The 19,237-nt window shown below is 34.6% G+C and overlaps 1 long non-coding RNA gene across 1 annotated transcript; it reads right to left on the reverse strand.

The window, feature by feature from the left end:
• Window positions 1-11,558: 11,558 nt before the first annotated feature.
• LOC128189369 (uncharacterized) lies at window positions 11,559-14,371 on the reverse strand. The gene is made up of 3 exons (XR_008244230.1): window positions 14,219-14,371; window positions 12,592-12,748; window positions 11,559-11,981 (listed from the first exon to the last, which is right to left on the reverse strand). It is a non-coding gene; the product is annotated as an uncharacterized LOC128189369 (long non-coding RNA).
• Between the last annotated feature and the right edge of the window lie 4,866 nt (window positions 14,372-19,237).

Below are 19,237 nucleotides of genomic sequence, written 5' to 3' on the forward strand. Positions count from 1 at the left end.
TTCTATTGGTCACAAGGATATCGTCCTCAAGCAGAGAATGCCAGGAGTCACTGACATCCATAAGAGCTTCTGAATAGGATTATTCTCATCGGTTGGAAGTGTTGTTTCGTCTTGAGGAGGCCAGAGGTCTCTCCTTAGATTTCCTTTTTCATCCTTCTCATCAGGATGGCAAGCTATTATGCCAAAATTTTCCATTGAGACAAATGTCCAACCCAGTCATCATCAACAAGACCTCTTTCTATAAGTGAATACATTAAATTGTGTGGTTCCCTCACTCCCTGTCAGATCGCCAAAATAAGCCATGCCAGTTAATCATTCCACGTGACTTTTCAAATTCCTGCCTATACCAGTAAGAATCAACATTGGAAATAGGAGTCGTAACTTCTTGGTTGTAATTCTTGGTTCCCCGTTAAAAATAGTGAGCAACAACACACGTATTTGTTTAAAGTGCTGAAAATAAAACATTACAATTTGAAAGATCAACTTTTCCCTCGTCGTTTCAAAAGTGTAAAATTCTAAAAGTCTGCGTAAATGTTTGAAATGATATTTAGCACAGTTGCCGGATGAAAAAAAGGTGTAAAGACGTCCTTTACCCTCATTTGAGATTGAATTCAATTCAGGGGTGCTAGTGTTGCCATTTTGAAGTTGCTCCTTAAGATCAGAAATGTCATGTGTCCAGCCCAAAGTTGTTGTTTTACTATGTGAGTACTTTGCTCAAGGGTTCTTTTTCTTATAATTATGTAGTGAACTTACATTTTGGAAAACCACCATCTTTAAACCAAATTAAGTGATCAGCGGACTAAGTCATATAAGAACAAGTCACTGGTCGATTCGCATAAAAGTCAGCAGTGCCATAAGGAAAGAGACATGGAAAAGCAAGAGTAAAGAACTTTGTTGTAAATTCTGAGATTGGGATATGATACATTTATTGCATGAAGATGAGGGAAATATGAAGATTTATTCCCCGTATTTCCCGAGAGCTTTGGCTAGGAAAGCTGAAACTAATGTGGTTGCCTTCTCATGTTGTGAAAATCATGACCCTCGTGGGTAAGGTGGGGCCACAATTGGGGGTCGAATTTTAAAATAGGAATATATAGAGTAAATCTTTAAAAATCTTCTTCTCAGAAAGTAATGACCCAGGAAAGCTGACACTTATATGGAAGCATCTTGAGGTAGTGTAGGTTCAAAGTTATGGACAATTCTGCTGCCTCACAAGGGGTTCAGAGTTTGATGCATAAACATTTGTCTAGGATCTTGTTGAAAACTGTGATCCTCAACATGTGATATGACTATCAAATCATCATCCTGTTAGAAAAGGGACTTACTGTGAAATCATTAGATTTCGTGGTGGCTCAATTTTCATGGAATTCGTGGGTACCTCTCATCCACGAATTAACATCCTCCTCGAAATAAATAAATGTTATAAAATCATATGTTCTTATGATATAAAAGAATCCACGAAATTATATCCCCACGAACCTGTAAAAGTTAACTAATCCACGAAAAATGGCCCCCACTAATTTTTATGATTTCACAGTAATTATAAACATAAAAATATATAAGGGGAAAATGGCTTTTTATTTCAACAGGATCTACATGTATTACATTACATTGTCCAGATAATTTGTATTATGACCCTATTAAAGGGAATTGGACACGATTTGAGCTAACAATTAAAAAAAATTTTTTTCCAATTTTAATTTTTAGAATTGTTAATTTGGGTATTTTAAATGCTTTGTCAAAATTTGAAAGCCAAATATTGAGGTATTAGCAAGAAACAGAGTTTGAAAATCTTTGTTTTGAAAACAAAGCTCAAGTTTTGTTATGGTTAACATATATATTTTATTGGCATAAGTCTCAATCAAATAATGATTTTTTCTTTTTATCTTTTTATCTATAAACACATTAAATCAGTTTACCTTGTTTGCCACGAGTTACTAGTATTTTGTCAAAGAAATGGTAATTCCATACTTTACATTATTTGTAAACAAATATAAGACTCGAGCTTTGTTTATATAATAATGATTTCTTACCTCTGTATCTCTTTCCAACATTCAAATTTTAGTCAATCATTCAAAATGAGCAATCAAACCATTTTATACATAAAGAAAGAAAAAGAAAATTTTGTTCTAAAATCGTGTCCTATGCTTATTGTTGCTCAGGTGAGCAATGTGGCCCGGTAGCCTCTTGTTATCCTGGAAATCTATCCAAATTTTATATTATACCTTCTTGACATGATGTCATGACCAAAAAGAATAGTTTGCTCTTTATAAAGTTCAAGATAAATATTTGCAAAAGTACATGTAAATTTTGCTAAGCTTTAACAGTCACATGTTATGTTTTAGATCACCTGAGTTACTCGCAAATCTGCTTCTTAAATCATTAATGTAATTAAATCTTTTATTTTACAGAGAGCATGCGGATCTTCATTTTTGCATCAAGTGCTTACTTGAACCCAAGATCCTTCACGAGTCTCCCCAGTGATGTCTTGGTGATCCTGACTCCCTTTTCTACTAGAACATCTGACAGTCGACGGAATGAAACGTACTGGTCCTTCAACTGCATATCATGAATGGTCCTCTTCACCAAGTCTTCATCGAAGTCATCAAGCTTCCTACTGGGACTACGTTTCTTCTTTGGAGCTAGAACTTGCAGGTCCTCCACCACCATTTCGACGGGATCAGGGTCCACTTTTCCCTTTAATGTTTTCTCAGATATTCCTAAAGATGTAAAAAAAAAAAAAAAAGATTTCAGTAAACATGGTAAATGTATATTTATTAGTACCGTGAACCAAAATACAGTTGATTTATATAGATGCAAAATAATTTGTAAAATTAAAAGTACTTTACTTTATTGTTAGTATTTTTATTACAGAAATAAATTTGTCACTTCAAAACAAAACCATTGTTATCTGTAGCAACTGATAGTCTCTTCAGAGGATTCTGTATATATTTAACCCTTCCCTCTTGTCTCTCAATGGAGGAGCCTGGACTGTTTAAAAAAATTTCTTTAAAAGGTCTACAACCTGGAGAAGACATTTGTCAAGAGATATGCTGCAACTGTTTCATCTCAAATCTAACTGAAACATTAGCAAGACAACTATATCTGATTAAGTTGTATTCATGTTGCGTTTTTAACATCCCACTTCTGACACCAATGTTGCGTTTTTAAACTGTCCCGATTATATAAATTATATTATACCGAACTTGGGTTTTATCTATAATGTATAAAAGAAAACTCAGTCATGATTCAAATAAAATAAAGATATTTCCAGTTTATTAAATGACGATAGTCCCAAGGCTCTGTGAGTGTATAATTATATAAAATCAATGAATTCCCAAATTAAATGGGATAAAAATCTATGAATTCCCAACTTGATGCGATTAAAATCTATGAATTCCCAACTTGATGGGATAAAAATCAATGAATTCCCAACTTGATGGAATAAAAAATACAAATATTATAAATAGCCAAAAACCCTTAATAAATATAGTCTCATATCCCGCTAAACCGTGCGGGAGTCCCGTTCCTATAATAATCCTACTCCTTTATATATTGCCTATAAACTTGAGTATAATAAATTGATTGATCAAATAAGATTATTTCATCAGCTCCCACTGCCAAATAATTAAGCATTATTTTACCCAACGGGAAATTACGTCAATTCCAAAGTATGGCTGATGTCCATTTGTGGACTTGACCGTCTGATCTGCCACGGCAGATCAAACCAACTGACTGTGCAAAGAGCTGAGCTCGTATTTTAAGGCATCAGGATCGGTATTTGTGACGTCATGATGTCAACATACGAATACCCGCCATAGAGCAACTCAGCAAGCAGTTTACAACAGAGAACTAAATCACGCGAAGAAAAGCGCTGTAACAAGGAAATTACATGTATCATTCGTATAACAAATCAATCATTGGAATTTGTGACTGGAAAACATAAAATCAGCAATGCATTACGATATACATGGGATGAAACAAATTACCGACAAATGCCGTCGAGAAAATTCAGGATAATTCCTCGCCGATATTTTCGACAGTGATTTGGTAATTGTAAACAAAGAATACATGAATAAAACATCTTAATACAAAGTGAATTATCATCATACGATGTCTTAAACAGAAATCACTTCTTGATATGGTTTATTGGACCCTTTGTTGCAACAGGGAATGTGTATTGGGATATGAGAAATAAATTTCATAACACTCATTAAATTGAATTTTATTTTTACTTATCGGATAAATGAATGTCAATCATTACACCAATCTAATTTAAAATCAATATTTTAAGGTCACATGAGTGTGTATATTATTTATGTAAATGTAGGGCTTATTCCAATACATTTCTCAAAGACTATTTTAATATCCTGAAATGAATAATATATGTAAATATAAGCAAGATTAATATTGAGGAATCATTCTTTTGATAATATAGGGTGATCAGAATACAATCAGGCATGACCAAATCTATCATCTAAGCCCTTCAGGTATTTTATTTTATAGGTCTGTCTTTTTCATTTTACTTAATGCTGTTTCATTTTTTCATAAATTGATATACTATTTTTCTATAAGTAAATGTTAGAAAATGATATGCTTGTCTATTAGTCTTGCCTAGCCTTAATGTTATAGAAATTTTGGATATTGCATTTAAATTATAGTAAAATATTAATATTATATGCCTTATAATGATAAAGTTTCAGCAAAAACTTCACCCCCTCCCTTTGTCTATGAATTGATAACAATTAAAATAACTACTATATTGTAAAGTGCCGGAGAGCTCTTTTATAGAACCAAGAACAATGTGTGGCTAGTTTTTGGTCGACCTCGTGAATAAGATTCCCTTACGTTTCAAACACTTCTGGCACTTTTTCCCCTGATCGAAAATACCACTACAGGTACATGTACTGTGATAAACGGTATCAGCCGCATGAACGTCCCTAGCAAATACTATCCTACCTTTAACTTTGACTGCCAATCGTCGTTTCTATCCTTTCAAATCTGTTCTAAAGTTGTTTGAAACTGAGTTGTTTGAACCGAGTGTACACCATGTTTTTTTCGTTTTGCGTTATCATTTACCGGTTTTCCGCAAAATAGGCAGTCTTCTTTAAAATTAAAATGCATTTCAGATCTAAGTAATTTGAATGGAATATATAGGGATTACTGGTGATGTTGATTTTCTTTTTAAACTTTTCATAACTATGGGATTGACAAAAGTGCGTCGACATTCCTCATGAACGATCCGTCCAGCCCTAGTAGTTCTTGTAGAATCACTTCTTTCAGAACTTGCACTGTTAACACCAATGCAATGCTTCCCTTTTCACGTAATTTAATTGTTTTCCCCGTACCCAGATCTTTCTTGCAGAAAACACACAAATCCAATTTCTATAATATTTCACTCAATTTATAGTGGTTTTAGTTTTTAAATCACGTGAATCGAAGAATATTTTTTTAAAAATAGTTTTATCCATGTATGTGCATAAATTTTAAATATTAGACTTATTACACAAGAATTATAAATTAAGCTGAATTTCTAAAACTGCTTTAGGATTTGTACTGTTTACCTTATATGCGTATAGAATGCATAAAATTGTCACACTTGGCTCACCGTAGATTTTTTTTTCAAACAAATGAAGGCAATTTTCCGTTCAATAAGAAATTGTTATTTTGGCAGCGGCTTTAAAATATTTGATTTCAGATTAAGGAACTAATGTTAATCTACGGGTAAATATCAAGATTCGGGAACTGGGCGATTATTTTGGTACGCAAGTTTTAGCTAGTCACCTACTTGGCCCGAATTTATGTCGTTAACTAGGTACTTACACAAAGCAGCGTATAAAATATAAGTTACCTAAGCAAGAACCCAATTTTAATGTACTTCTCTAAGCCCAGAGCCTGACACAATTCTACCGATACTGCCTTTTAAACTCAACTCTGTGTGGAAAGCTCCCAGACGTACAACAACGTTGCTGCATTCCTCACTCTTGTCATCATAACTGTTTTCCACTATAAGGGCTGATCAAACGTTATGATTGAAGTTCAATAATATCGTGAAGCCTCTTTGGAAACAAACATCAACGTTGAAAAGATGCAATTCAAATCACTTGGGTTCAAATCAAACATGGGCAAAAACGTTTTATCTGAAACCCCTTGATTATTGCCTTCTTGAACCATTTGCATCATCCCAGACCAACCAGGCAGAGGTGATCTTAAAGGCCATAGAACATTTCTCAAGGTGTCGATCTTCCAAGAAAAGTCCATACTGTTAAGGGGCCTCAGTTCTTGGAATTTAGGTTGCGTGAACTTCCTGAGTTTTTCCGCATTGAAGTAAAATAAGTTTATATGGCCAGATACAATTAAGTCATCCAAGTGTTGAATTCGTAGAGGGTTTTTCTCTAACCCTGGAGACAAACAAGATATCATCCCCATACCATGAAAGGGGTTATTTCCATCAATAGCGACAAATTGAAGACAATGTGATTCGTCTAAAGGGCATGTCTCTTGCTTCATGATATGACAGCAGATGATTCGAACTTCTTGACTTCAGGGTATGATGAACAAAACTACATGCTGTGTTGGGTATCTATTAGAAACCTGGATCAAAACATATGATGCAGTTGCACCGCAAGTCCAACTTGAAGAGGTTCTATCACTACTCTTGGTCTTGTGGCTTGTATGATAGCTTGCCAAATGGAATTAATTTTGGTTGACGATACATTCTCAGAAGTTACTGCTTTCATAAATGATGTTAAACTCCCTGGTAAATGACCCTCTTTTGACAGAATATCCTGAAAACTTAGATAAAATGCTTTATCTACCGGCATATTTCGTATATCATTATTGATCAGTGTTGCCGCTGTTTTAATCAGAAACCTTTAATTCTCTTTGTCAGACATAAGAACTGATTCCTTATAGAAAGTATGTAGCATTGTTGCGGCATTCTGGCGAAATGTAACTACGTTTTCTTTGCCGTTTAATCCAGTTATTATGATTAAATCATCATAATGCTCCTTTAATTTTATTTTCATATGTTGATTGGAATATGTCCTCATCTTGTGAAAGTCTTTTCATGTGGTCTACTAGATATTTGATTGTTGTCTATTCGTCGTAATTTTCTTCGAAGTATTTTGATGTCATTTGTAAGAACAATGTTTCATTATAAACTTTCAAGCTTTCCGTCTTCAATGTTTGAATCAAATGGTCTTTTAAAGCAGGCAGCGAAAGCCACGCTTGGTGAAGCTATATGGAGTACAGGTGATTGACATGCTGAAGAACGTCCAACAACAAATCTATTAAATGTAATCGATGGATCGAATACCATGGTCCAAAGGCGAGACAATTTCCCAGATTTGCTCAAAATATGTTGATCATGTCAAAAGGCGCTTTCAAAATTCCATCATTGTAATGGAAAATTACATCGGTACGTCAACTAAAGATATGACTCACATGAGACGCAGCAAAGGAATTCAAACAAACACAATAACTTTTACTGAGAGTATGCCACTAAGAATAATTAAAGAAAGAAACTTTTCTTCTGAATGTTTCAAACAAGCAGCGCTTTGCTGAACTCCTTTTACGAAAACTACAAGAGAGCAACATCGAAGCTATACAAAGTGAGGGTGATGCAGTGTCTGACAGCTGTTAATAAGGCAGATGATTACACAGTGGTTGTATATAGACACTGATTTGCTCTAAGTCTGTCCCAAAATATTTTTGCCGCATATTTCCTAATGTAACCAGGGTTATATAATTAAATATGTACTTGCGCTTTAGCATTTGTTTTGAGAGTGTTCGTGTGCGTGTGAGTATTTATTTTTAGCCCATTGACGACAGACTTCATCTATAAATAAATGTCACATGGTATCTAAAACCTGTTCTACCTGTTCCCGCCAATATTCTGCACTAAATGCTATACGTGAAATACCTGGACACTTTCTACTCCGATGTCCAGACAGACACATCGTTTGAAAATTCTGATGATATATATATTGTCTGTCTTGAGGGAAGCTGTCCCGGTTTTTGTATAACTTATGATTCAACTAAATGAAGTAAACGCTTGACCAATTCACGTTGTCTGATTTATTTCTACCGACACTGGCTACAAATGGCGCCCACGTTGGTCCGAGAAGGAGATGGAAGCATTTGAGACAATTAAGGAGAAGTTGACAGGTCCACCAGTGCTTGGGTATGCAGACTATTCCAAACCTTTTGTATTACATACAGACGCCAGTGCAAAGGGGCTTGGAGCTCTCTTATATCAAGAACAGGAAGGGAAATTAAAGATAATTGCATACGCCAGTCGTGGATTGAGGCCCAACGAGAAGAATTACCCAGCGCACAAGATGGAGTTTTTGGCTTTGAAGTGGGCGGTTTGCGACATACTTCACGATTATCTATATGGCAGTCAGTTTCAGGTAGTCACAGATAACAACCCCTTGACTTACATCTTATCCAAAGCCAAGTTGGATGCCACAGGTCAAAGGTGGGTTGCTGCCCTTGCCAACTATAACTTCCAGATATCTTACAGAAGTGGACATTTGAATGGTGATGCAGATGGTCTCTCCAGGAAACCTATTATTTACTCAGATACAGTAAAAGCCTTGTGTCAAGCTGCAAGTGTCCAGTTACCATATTGTCAGGTGATCTCTGAGGAGGGTTAACTCAAACGGCCGATGAGGAGAGCTTCCCTACCGACACACTCAACACCAATGACTGGATAGATGTGCAGTCAATAGATGAGGATGTACATTGGGTTGTCCAAATCCTGAAAAGCGGTTTCCGCCCCAAGGGAGGAAATGTGAAGAGGGAATCCATAGAGGTGCAGAAGTATCTACGGATTTTCAAGAAGCTCAGGGTAGTCAATGGAATCTTGTGTAAAACCGTTTTTCATGGAGATAGGAATTTTCTACAGTTAGTTGTCCCACAGAGTTATAGAGTGACAGCATTGCAAGGAATCCACAATGATTTAGGACATCCCGGAAAGGATAAGACCTTATGGTTAGCCAGGCAGCGTTTCTATTGGCAAGGAATAGAAAGGGATATCAGCAATCATTTAGCAGATGCATATGCAGTAAGACCCCAGTTAGGCCAGCAGCTGAGCTTATTCCAATTGTCTCGACTAGACCCATGGAATTAGTTTGCATAGATTTTTTTGAGTTTAGAGCAATCGAAAGGTGGATTTGAAAATATCCTAGTGATAACTGATCATTTTACTAGGTTTGCTCAAGCTATACCTTGCAAAAATCAAACAGCTCACACTACTGCTAAAGTTTTGTATAATAATTTCTTTCTCTACTCTAGCTTTCCTGAAAAACTACACAGTGACCAAGGGAGAAACTTTGAATCAAAGGTCAATAGAGAACTGTGTAAGCTCCTAGGAATCAAGAAAACCAGAACTACGCCATATCATCCCATGGGAAATGGTTCCGCTGAAAGGTTTAATCAAACACTGATTAAAATGCTCTCAACTTTTAAGTGATGAACAGAAATCCGACTGGAAATCTCATGTGACACCTTTGGTACATGCATATAATGCCACTAAGAGTGATGCTACGGGATACACACCCCATTACTTGATGTTTGGATTGCATCCTAAATTACCCATTGATATCTTCTTCGGAATCGACTCGGACTTGGGAAAGGTGACCATCATACTTACATAAAAAAAACTCAGTGATAGGATGAAAGTATCATACAAATTAGCCTCCAAGGAAGCTGGAAGGATTTCTGATAAAAATAAGAGCATTAATCAAATGACCAGGGAGTAAGGTTTAGTAGGCTTCAAATAGGAGATAGAGTTTTAGTTAGGAATGTTGGGTTAAAAGGAAAGAATAAACTAGATGACAAATGTGATTCAGGTGTTTATATTATCAAAGACATCCCTAATTCAGACATTCCAGTTTTTACGGTACAGAGTACCACTTGTCGAAAAACTAGACCATTACTTAGAAATATGCACCTACCATTTAACCATGTACCACCATGCGACTCTGATTTGCCTATTGTTTCCAGGACACCAGTATCAAGGAGTAAAATCATTGAGAAACAGAAATCTGATTTACAGGAATCTGATAGTTCAGATCCAGAAATTATACAGATTAAGACTAAGACAATTAAAGAAAATCAAAACTTTTCAGATGATAGTTATAGTTCTAGTGATACTAATGAACATGATTTTGCTTTGTTTCAGAATGAATTCCAGTCCAGTGAAAACATCGGTGACAGCACCGAGGAAGCAGATGGCAACAGCGATTCAGAGAATACTACGCAGCACTGTTAAGGTTGCATATGCTTAAATTACCAAAAAATATGTCATCAAAAACGAGCTACAAATATGATGGTCATATTAATCAAAACTCGCTTACAGCTTTTCCCAAAATAATATTAGCTTATCTCAAGTGATCCATGTGTTACGACACACATGTGCATTTACCGTCATCACGTGCCTATCACGTGACATCGATATCTATAGACATTTTACAATGTCACACATATTTTTCAATATCGCAAGGGCATACTCCCGTTGTACATTTATTTGTTTTGCATGCATAATTTAAATGTGATCTCCTTCACCCAAAAATCACTGCTGCTTTAATGGAATCGAGTTAATTACAACGCCATATCCAAAAATACACTCGACAATCCATCATTTACGGGGGTATCGCGTCATTTTTCATCAACGAATAAGACAAATCCGGAGAATAAAACAAACCAGCAGCATTTTTCAGTTACCTCAAAACCTTCTTGATCACTGTGTAAAATATCAAAAGTATCCATGCAGGTTATGCCCTTGCGAAAATGCGTTGAAGATGATGTACATGTATTTTCCTTAACTTAACCCCCTTTTCAAACGCAATGCAGATCTAGATTTCGGCTAAGGGAAATAACTCTGTAGATCTAGTGTTGTGGGAAATTTGATACATTACGAGCATTTTGCGATATTTTCCCTTGGTTGTATTGCTGGAGGCAAAATTGTAACTCAAGTAGAAATAAATATCATGCATTTATAAATTTCAAGTGACAGCGTGGGTCAGTAATTCATCAAAAGAAAAAAAAAATGAGAGATAACTACGACATGCATTTACCTCTTTATATTCCATGCGCGGATCCAGAAAGTTTTTCCGGGGGGGGGGGGGGGGTACGACAGTTATTTGAGTTTGCCAGGAAAGGGGTTGTCCAAGGTATAATTTTGTAATGTAATTTAAATAAATTTGAATTTTGCAGGGGGGATCTGGATCCCCCTAGCTGACCCCCCCCCCCCAAAAAAAAAAAAAGAAGATCCGTGCATGTATTCAGCGACAATCAAAGCCGTGCATTTTTTCATTTTATTTTTTACCTAAATCAATAATTGGTGAATGAAATATATTTTAAAACACATTCTTTCTCAAAATTACTGTTTATTTTTTTGAAAGTATTCCTCAACATTAATGTTAATTTTTAAGAAGGGACAAGCACAAAACTCTTACCCCCACCCCCTTCTTATTGAACAAATACTCAAAGAACAATACATGAACAATGAAATTCCTAGATTTTGAGTGTTGATCACAACAACAAATACATAGATTTTCAAACATTTATTATTCATTTTTCAAGGGAATATTGAAAAAATAACTCATAGTCAGGAAACTGTTAACAAATAAATAATGGTTTAAATAAATAATATTTGCATATTAAGATTAATTTTGACTGTAAGTTTTAAATATCATTGCTAATAATTAAAAAAGACAAACCAAGAGTTGCAAAATCCTTAGCTCAGATTCAACATATAAATACATGTACTAAGATTAGGTTTGTATATTTATAATTAACATATATAATCATGTTGATATTTCTGTTTGGAGGTTATGAAGGCACATAATTGTTTTCCTCATACAAAATCATGCCGATAGTCTCCACATAGGAAAAGCTGGGTAACAGGCAGGAACATAGGGAGGTAGAACCAGCCAATTCACCAATTGATGCAGATAGTCTCACGCATAAGCCTACAAAGTTTAACATATAACATTATATATTTTAGCACTTGCACTTTACAACAGTATAAACTAAACAATGTCAAATGACGAAATCTTTTTTGATAAAGTACAACCCTATGAGCAAAGAATTAGTCTCTGATGTTTATTCAAAGTTCTTGTAAACAATAGTGAACACAAAATATGCCAAGATGGACACACCATTACATAGAAGAATAATTGGAAATGCCACTTGGGCATTTACATGTACATGTATTTTATGTTCTTTTTTCCTAAATTTTGATTTCTTTATATATTAAATATAAATATATATTATTATTAACATTACAGATTTTCTTGTGGCAATTAACAAATGTTCCCAATATACTGAAGAAAATCAAGAGAACTTAATACTCCAAGATGACTTAGATGTAAATGAAAGAACCCTCCCCCCTCCCCCTCCCCCCCATTAAAACAATCTTTATCGTCAATGGATAATGCTAAGCAATCAATGTTTGCGATATAGTGTATACTCTCAGAGCAAGTTTAATTACATTTCCAGCAGAATGAAAACACACAAATACATGCAGGGTAGTCTCCACCCACAGAATATATATGTAAGGCACTGTATTTTAAATCTTACCAAAAACATGTTAAATGCAATTGGATAAATTCAACTTAGGGGCTGAAGCAGTTGATTGTAATGAGTCACTTGAGCACACAGCATATGGAATCAAACACCATGACACGGGTACCCCGCATCTTTCACCTCTTCTACACAACACAAGTAGTACAGGAGTCTACAAATGAAATACATGTATAAGCTACAGTGTAAATGAAATCATCAAATTACCCGTTATTTAGACTTGAACTCAAATTTTATGCAGCGATACAAGTAATAGTTGATCAGTATGCAGTCTTTGAGGCTGGCAATCAGCTAATAAAGGTGTGAAAGACAAATAATAGCACCTCGTATTTTGAAACCTCAAAGCTATCACTCTTTTTCTTTCTAGATTATATATTCCGTTCAATTAAAACAAATAAAGTCAAAATTATACAGTGCACTACATAACAGCTTTTAATCGACATAGCCGCCTTAACTCCAGATAAGTTTCAACGAAATGTTTTGACTGACCCCTGTCATTGAAAGCCAGGTGTACAGTAATTGCATGATGCGAGTTGAATGAAGGTGATGACAATCTAGTTGTAGCAATTAACAATGTAATGCTACCTAACAAGGATAACTGTATTGCTTTGAAAAATGTTTTAATTGTCTGCAAGGACAGTCAATGCGCCTGACAAATAATTTCATTTAAAAATTGTTCTGATAATTTAAACATGTGAAAAAACCTGATCATGTTGATAGTTAAGATGACACGGGTACCCCGCACCTTTTATTTAAAAATTGTTCTGATAAATTAAACATGTTAAACAACCTGCATGATCATGTTGATATTTAAGACTGGTCAGCAAAACAATACAATATTAGAGACTCAGAGATGATTATTCTCACAGCAATTAACCTATGTTGTATCATCTTTCTTTATTCTAGACCATAATTTTACATATACTGGTAATATAATTATGACACACTGTTATAGAGAAATTAATTCTAAATAAATATTAAGACTATTTAATTTCTACGTAAACAAGCTGAGCAGTGACATTTTTATTTGAAGCCACATGGATCAGCAGTCAGAAGTGATACTTTAAGGCAATTTGTCAGAGTAAAAATGATTTCTTTTAATTAATTGGTACACATGCGAAAAACAAAATATTGATTTTATACCAGTCCATGTTAATAAACCAACACAGTCTAAAACAGTGGCACAAATTATCTTCTACATTGATACATCTAGGGCGTCGCTGATAAATAATCAATGTGGAACTGGAAGGTTGTGCATTCAGGTAAAATCTGATGTCTGATGGGGAAAAGCTGATAAATCGCCATCGACATTTATTTGTCCAAGACGTTTTCAACAAGTTGGATTTAAATACTCTTTAAATATTCTTTAAAATAATAAGTTATATGCAATTAAAGTATTGATATACATAATCATTTGTGTAACAAATTGACATGCTAGTGCTTTGAAAAGTAATAAAACTTCATAATTATTAACAACATGTGCCATGATCAGATGATGTGGTCGTAGGAAAACACATCTCGATCCTTACATCACATTGTTGTTTCAGCACACAATAAGTACTGCGTTTACATTCTTTATCATACTGTTTACGTTAGTTTATGGAATGATATGTCCAATACTTACCATATCTCCTGCATAGTTCGACATCCACACGCATAGTATCAATCCACAACATCTCGGCGCACATGTTTACATCCATGCCTGCCATTTTGCTACCAGCTAAAAATAGTCGACGCGTCACGGATCAATACAAGCGTCGGAAGGGAGCGGATCGGAACCAAACGACAATTAATGTTTTCATTGAAAATAAATAAATAATGATCATTATTGCACAATGAGGGGTTTAATATTTGATTTAACTCTTTCTCAACAAGAAATTAAATCCAAAAACTAATCAACTACCATAAATAGATGTTATTTACGTTAAATTACATATCTTATGAATATTCATGAGTTCAAAGTTGATCCAAATAAGCCCCGCCTCCAAATTCCAGCCTTAACTGTGCTGCGTATACTTACCGATAGTCTACCGAATCAGTCAGTTTCACCGGTTATGCCGCGAAGGTCTACAAGATCTCGAAAAGCACCCGATCGTTTCGATGAGTGGGTGTCGTAATTGGTTTTATATTATTAGATATGTACTTGCGCTTTAGCATTTGTTTTGAGAGTGTTCGTGTGCGTGTGAGTGTTTATTTTTAGCCCAGTGACGACAGACTTCATCTATAAATAAATGTCACATAATATCTAAAACCTGTTCTACCTGTTCCCGCCAATATTCTGTACTAAATGCTATATGTGAAATACCTGGACACTTTCCACTTCGATGTCCAGACAGACACATCGTTTGAAAATTCTGATGATATATATACATATATTGTCTGTCTTGGGGGAAGCTGTCCCGGTTTTTATAAAACTTATAATTCTACTGAATGAAGTGAACCTTTGACCAATTCACGTTGTCTGAGTTATTTCTACCGACACCGGCTACACTAACATTATTCGATATTTATGAATACCTCTTGGTTCAGACGATGTTCATTCAATAGTATGAAAAAATCCCAAGATTTCCCTTTTGAAACGCCCCCTCTAGCTTGTCGGGTATCAATACACGGCTAAAAATAAAAATTCTACGGGGGTTTTCCATTGCCAAGGAGATGATGACGCCCGGATGATAACGTTGAAAAATTGCACGAGGTGTCCCGAGTACTTCCGAATGGAGAAAAGATGTCAACATTTCCCATAATAAATCTCCGTAGGAAATCTGTTTTCGTTCCTGTGAATTTTTACGAGGGAAAAATGATAATGAGTGAATGAAGTGATCTTGGAAATTTTCCCTTTCATCGATTTCAATTGCATTTCTGTCACAGGTATGTGTATTTTTATTAAGAATCGTTCAAATATGCAGCATAGATATATTGGGACTGACTATAGTTCTGCAATGCCATTATCCAAAAGAAGGCAGATAAATCTTTTACACCATTGACAAACAAACGTCAATAAAAAACCACAGAGTTTTGGATATATCAAAAGCAAAGTCAGCTCTTGTAAGTGATAGATGTCGTCAACTCCTGTTTATTAATGCTTTAACAGGTTGTGACACAACTTAAGTCGTTTGCATGGCATTGGAAAACCTGCTGCCTTGAAAAAGATACTGACTGACATTTATCTAAATTCACAAGGAGCTGTATTTTTGCAAGAAAATTCTAGCAAAGAAGATATTATAAAGGCAAATCTGTATGGTGGAGTACCGCTAGAGGGTTTAGACATTCTCAGATGGAGAAAGTTCACGACAAAACCATGCCATCCAAAAGGAATGCTGTAATCCAAGTGCTGTCACTTCCACCAACTTCTGATGCTGCCATAGTTCATTCAATGCGAGTTTACTTACAATGTCAGTACTGGAAAGGCAAATCAGTGGCAGACCTTGATCCTACAGAATGGGGTTGGACTCTTAAAACTGGCAAACTTCTACCTATTATAAAACCACCTGCACCCGACTTCCTGAAAATCATCCACTGCAATTGTAAAACCAACTGCGACAATAAGAAATGTAGCTGTCGAAAAAATGGCATAGCGTGTTCAGTTGGATGTGGAGAATATAGAGGAATCAACTGTTCCAATTCAAGAAATACTCCAGAATCTGATGACGAGAGTGAGAACGAAATTAATCAAAGTACTGATAGTACTGAAAAGCGCTAACCTAGCTTGGTTCTAAAGGAAATTTACTTTGTGCAAGCTTAGAAAGAATCGATTTGATTTTTCTATATTTCAGCTTCTGTTTAGGCACTATCTTTCCTCATCACTGCCTGACTGCAATGATGTACGTAAGCCCTGCACTTTAGATTCACAATAGCCCGTACTTTATATTCACAATAGCCCGTGCAACTATGTGCGTAAACCCCTGAAACTGGTTCCCTAGCCAGTTTAAGTGATGCATATTTCTGCTCATATGGGGCGGTTATTTGATGCACCGGAAGTAGAAGTCTAACGACAATAAAGCGCTAAGCTTTAAAAATCAGAAAACTATATATATATTCCTTTACAATAAAAGGATGTTAATTCCATTTCTATTTTATTTTTTATGGCTGTGATGTAAACAATTTGCATCACTTGTACATATCCAATCTTGTTATCATGTTAAAATATAAGCTGATACCAGTTGAATTGATTTGGTTATTAATTAGTTCTTTATTACCATGATTAAAAAAAATAAAAATAAAATCGCATTAAGTTCGACTAATGTTTCATGTTATGTTATGTCAATTGTTCAAATACTATTCTGTAATTTGGAGTGAAGAAAAGTTGTTACTAATTGATTTTATTTTGTTTTTATATTTCACCTTTAACCATCGTTAAAAAACATTTTTTTACAATATTAAGTCTCTTTTTATTCATTTTTTTCGATTGTTTTATGAACTTTCAAATGTGTTGGAAAATTAATTACATCCAAGATACATAAGAGTTCTCATGATTTGTAATGGTAAATGTTAAACGAGTTGTTTGTTTTCAATCAACCAAAGCTTTGCAAAGGGATATCACTCATCGAGTTGATTAAGATTCACATTAAGATTCGGAGAGAGAGAGAGAGAGAGCGCAACTTTTTTCTTTAGGTTTTATTATCAACTTTTGTTTAACATTAATACAGTCTATGCATTATATACATTTCCAGTATAACTGTATTATTTGAAATTTGCTATTTTTACCAACCTAGCTATACCTGTTAATGGTCGGATAAATCAATTTCTTATGGTTGTATTTCCAGGGACCAATTCCTGATTAAAAATCAAGCTTAAATATTAAATCCAGGATGTTAGTTAGTCCTTTGAATAACTTTCCTGTTGTAACGCAATTATTTGAAACTAGCTATTTTCACATGGTTACCTATATCTGTAAATGGTGTAAATGTGGAATCTAGGATGTTAGCAAGCCCATTGAATAGTATTCTCATTGTACAAGCATCTGATTTATTACTTACATCCTAACCAAGTTAGCTTATTATGTCTATAGAAAACCATGCATGTCAAAGGTCAGGTGATATCAGCATTGAAGTGACAATTTTTACAATTTCACCATTTCTGTCGGTAAAACAAGGAAGTTTAAGTAGATCGCGGGTAGGTTAAGGCAACTCATAGTTTAATGACCGTCAAAATTATGATCAATTTAAATAATGTTTATTTTTATGAAAACAGCGCTGGATATTAATACCAAGTGAAAGAGTTCACCAAGATATTATTTTTCTACTTCGGAATCGACTCAATCTTTGTAGCTGCCGTGCCATGGTATCACATGACAGTTAAAAATAGATCACTTTTTTACCTTAACAAAAAATCAAAAAGTGTAACACTACCCCGAAGTTCATTTGTATGTTTTCTACAATAATTCGATTGGAAATTAGTTCATGTTTATTACTATTACTGCTAGAATCCTATTGTACATCGCATAAAATAAATATTGTAAATATTTATCGGAAACCCTCTCAACTTCTAAAATATCATTGAAAATACTACGTATTTTTCATTTAAAACAACGAAGCACGGGATTCTAGCAGCACTTTTCAAGTAGTTTATGTCATATACCGTTGATATATACCAAAGTCATCTTTCATAATATCCAGGGTAGTGTTACACTTTTGCCTTTTTTGTACACACTGACAGAGGAAAGGCTGGTCAAGCCATATAAATGTCGATCCGCTTACCTTATAACACTCGCTGATTAAACAAAATATCCATGCCTGTATTATCCTGATTATATTCGAACTGACACTCATCTAAATCTTAGGTATCTGTATTAAATAAGTCTTATTTCGGCATTGTTTACACTGCATTCCGATAATTTGTCTCCCGACATGATCTTCTTTTTTAAACATGCTTGTGACGTCATCAATGATAATTATACGTAATAGAGAGAAATCGAAGATATATTCAGTTAAAAGAGTTTCTAGTGATATTTTATGTCTGTAATTTTTATAATATAAACCAGAGATAAAGTTAAAATTGACATGTTTCTGAGTAAGATATGACATCATGCTGCTTATTGTGACGTCATATCGATCAGAGGAATTTGATCGCTGTTAGTTGCCTTATCATACCCGCGATTTTGAATTTACGTTTAGAATACTTATGATGATTGAAATAGTGAACCAACCACAGAATACTACTCGCTATTCTGAATCCCGGCTAAAATTTCCTTCTTTTTTTTTACCGTAATTCGGTTGTGTACAGTGGATCACAGGTAATCATGAATCTCTTATTCTGTATTTACTATTTCTGCAAAACAATAATACATCAAATCCAAGTCATATCGCAAGGCCTATGAATTTTCATAAATGAATATTTTCAATTGAAAATGAATGAATACTTGATCTCCCTTTGAGTATGATATGATAAATCTCTAAGGCATGTGATCGATAATATAATACATTTATTAATTAATATTAATTTTTGTTTTGATATAGTCCATGTCTTTTTAAAAATCAATGTTTAGGCTTTAGTAAAACATTATATGCAAGTATAATTACTAGACTTCGATAAACATCTATAAACCAATGCTAACAACAATTTAAAAAACAATACAACTGTATAGTTTGAAAATTTTATATTTGGATTAAAGCCATAATTTTTGTGTGAAGCAGAAAATATAACA

Source organism: Crassostrea angulata, chromosome 6 (genome assembly GCF_025612915.1).
Source record: "Crassostrea angulata isolate pt1a10 chromosome 6, ASM2561291v2, whole genome shotgun sequence".
NCBI lineage: Eukaryota > Metazoa > Mollusca > Bivalvia > Ostreida > Ostreidae > Magallana > Magallana angulata.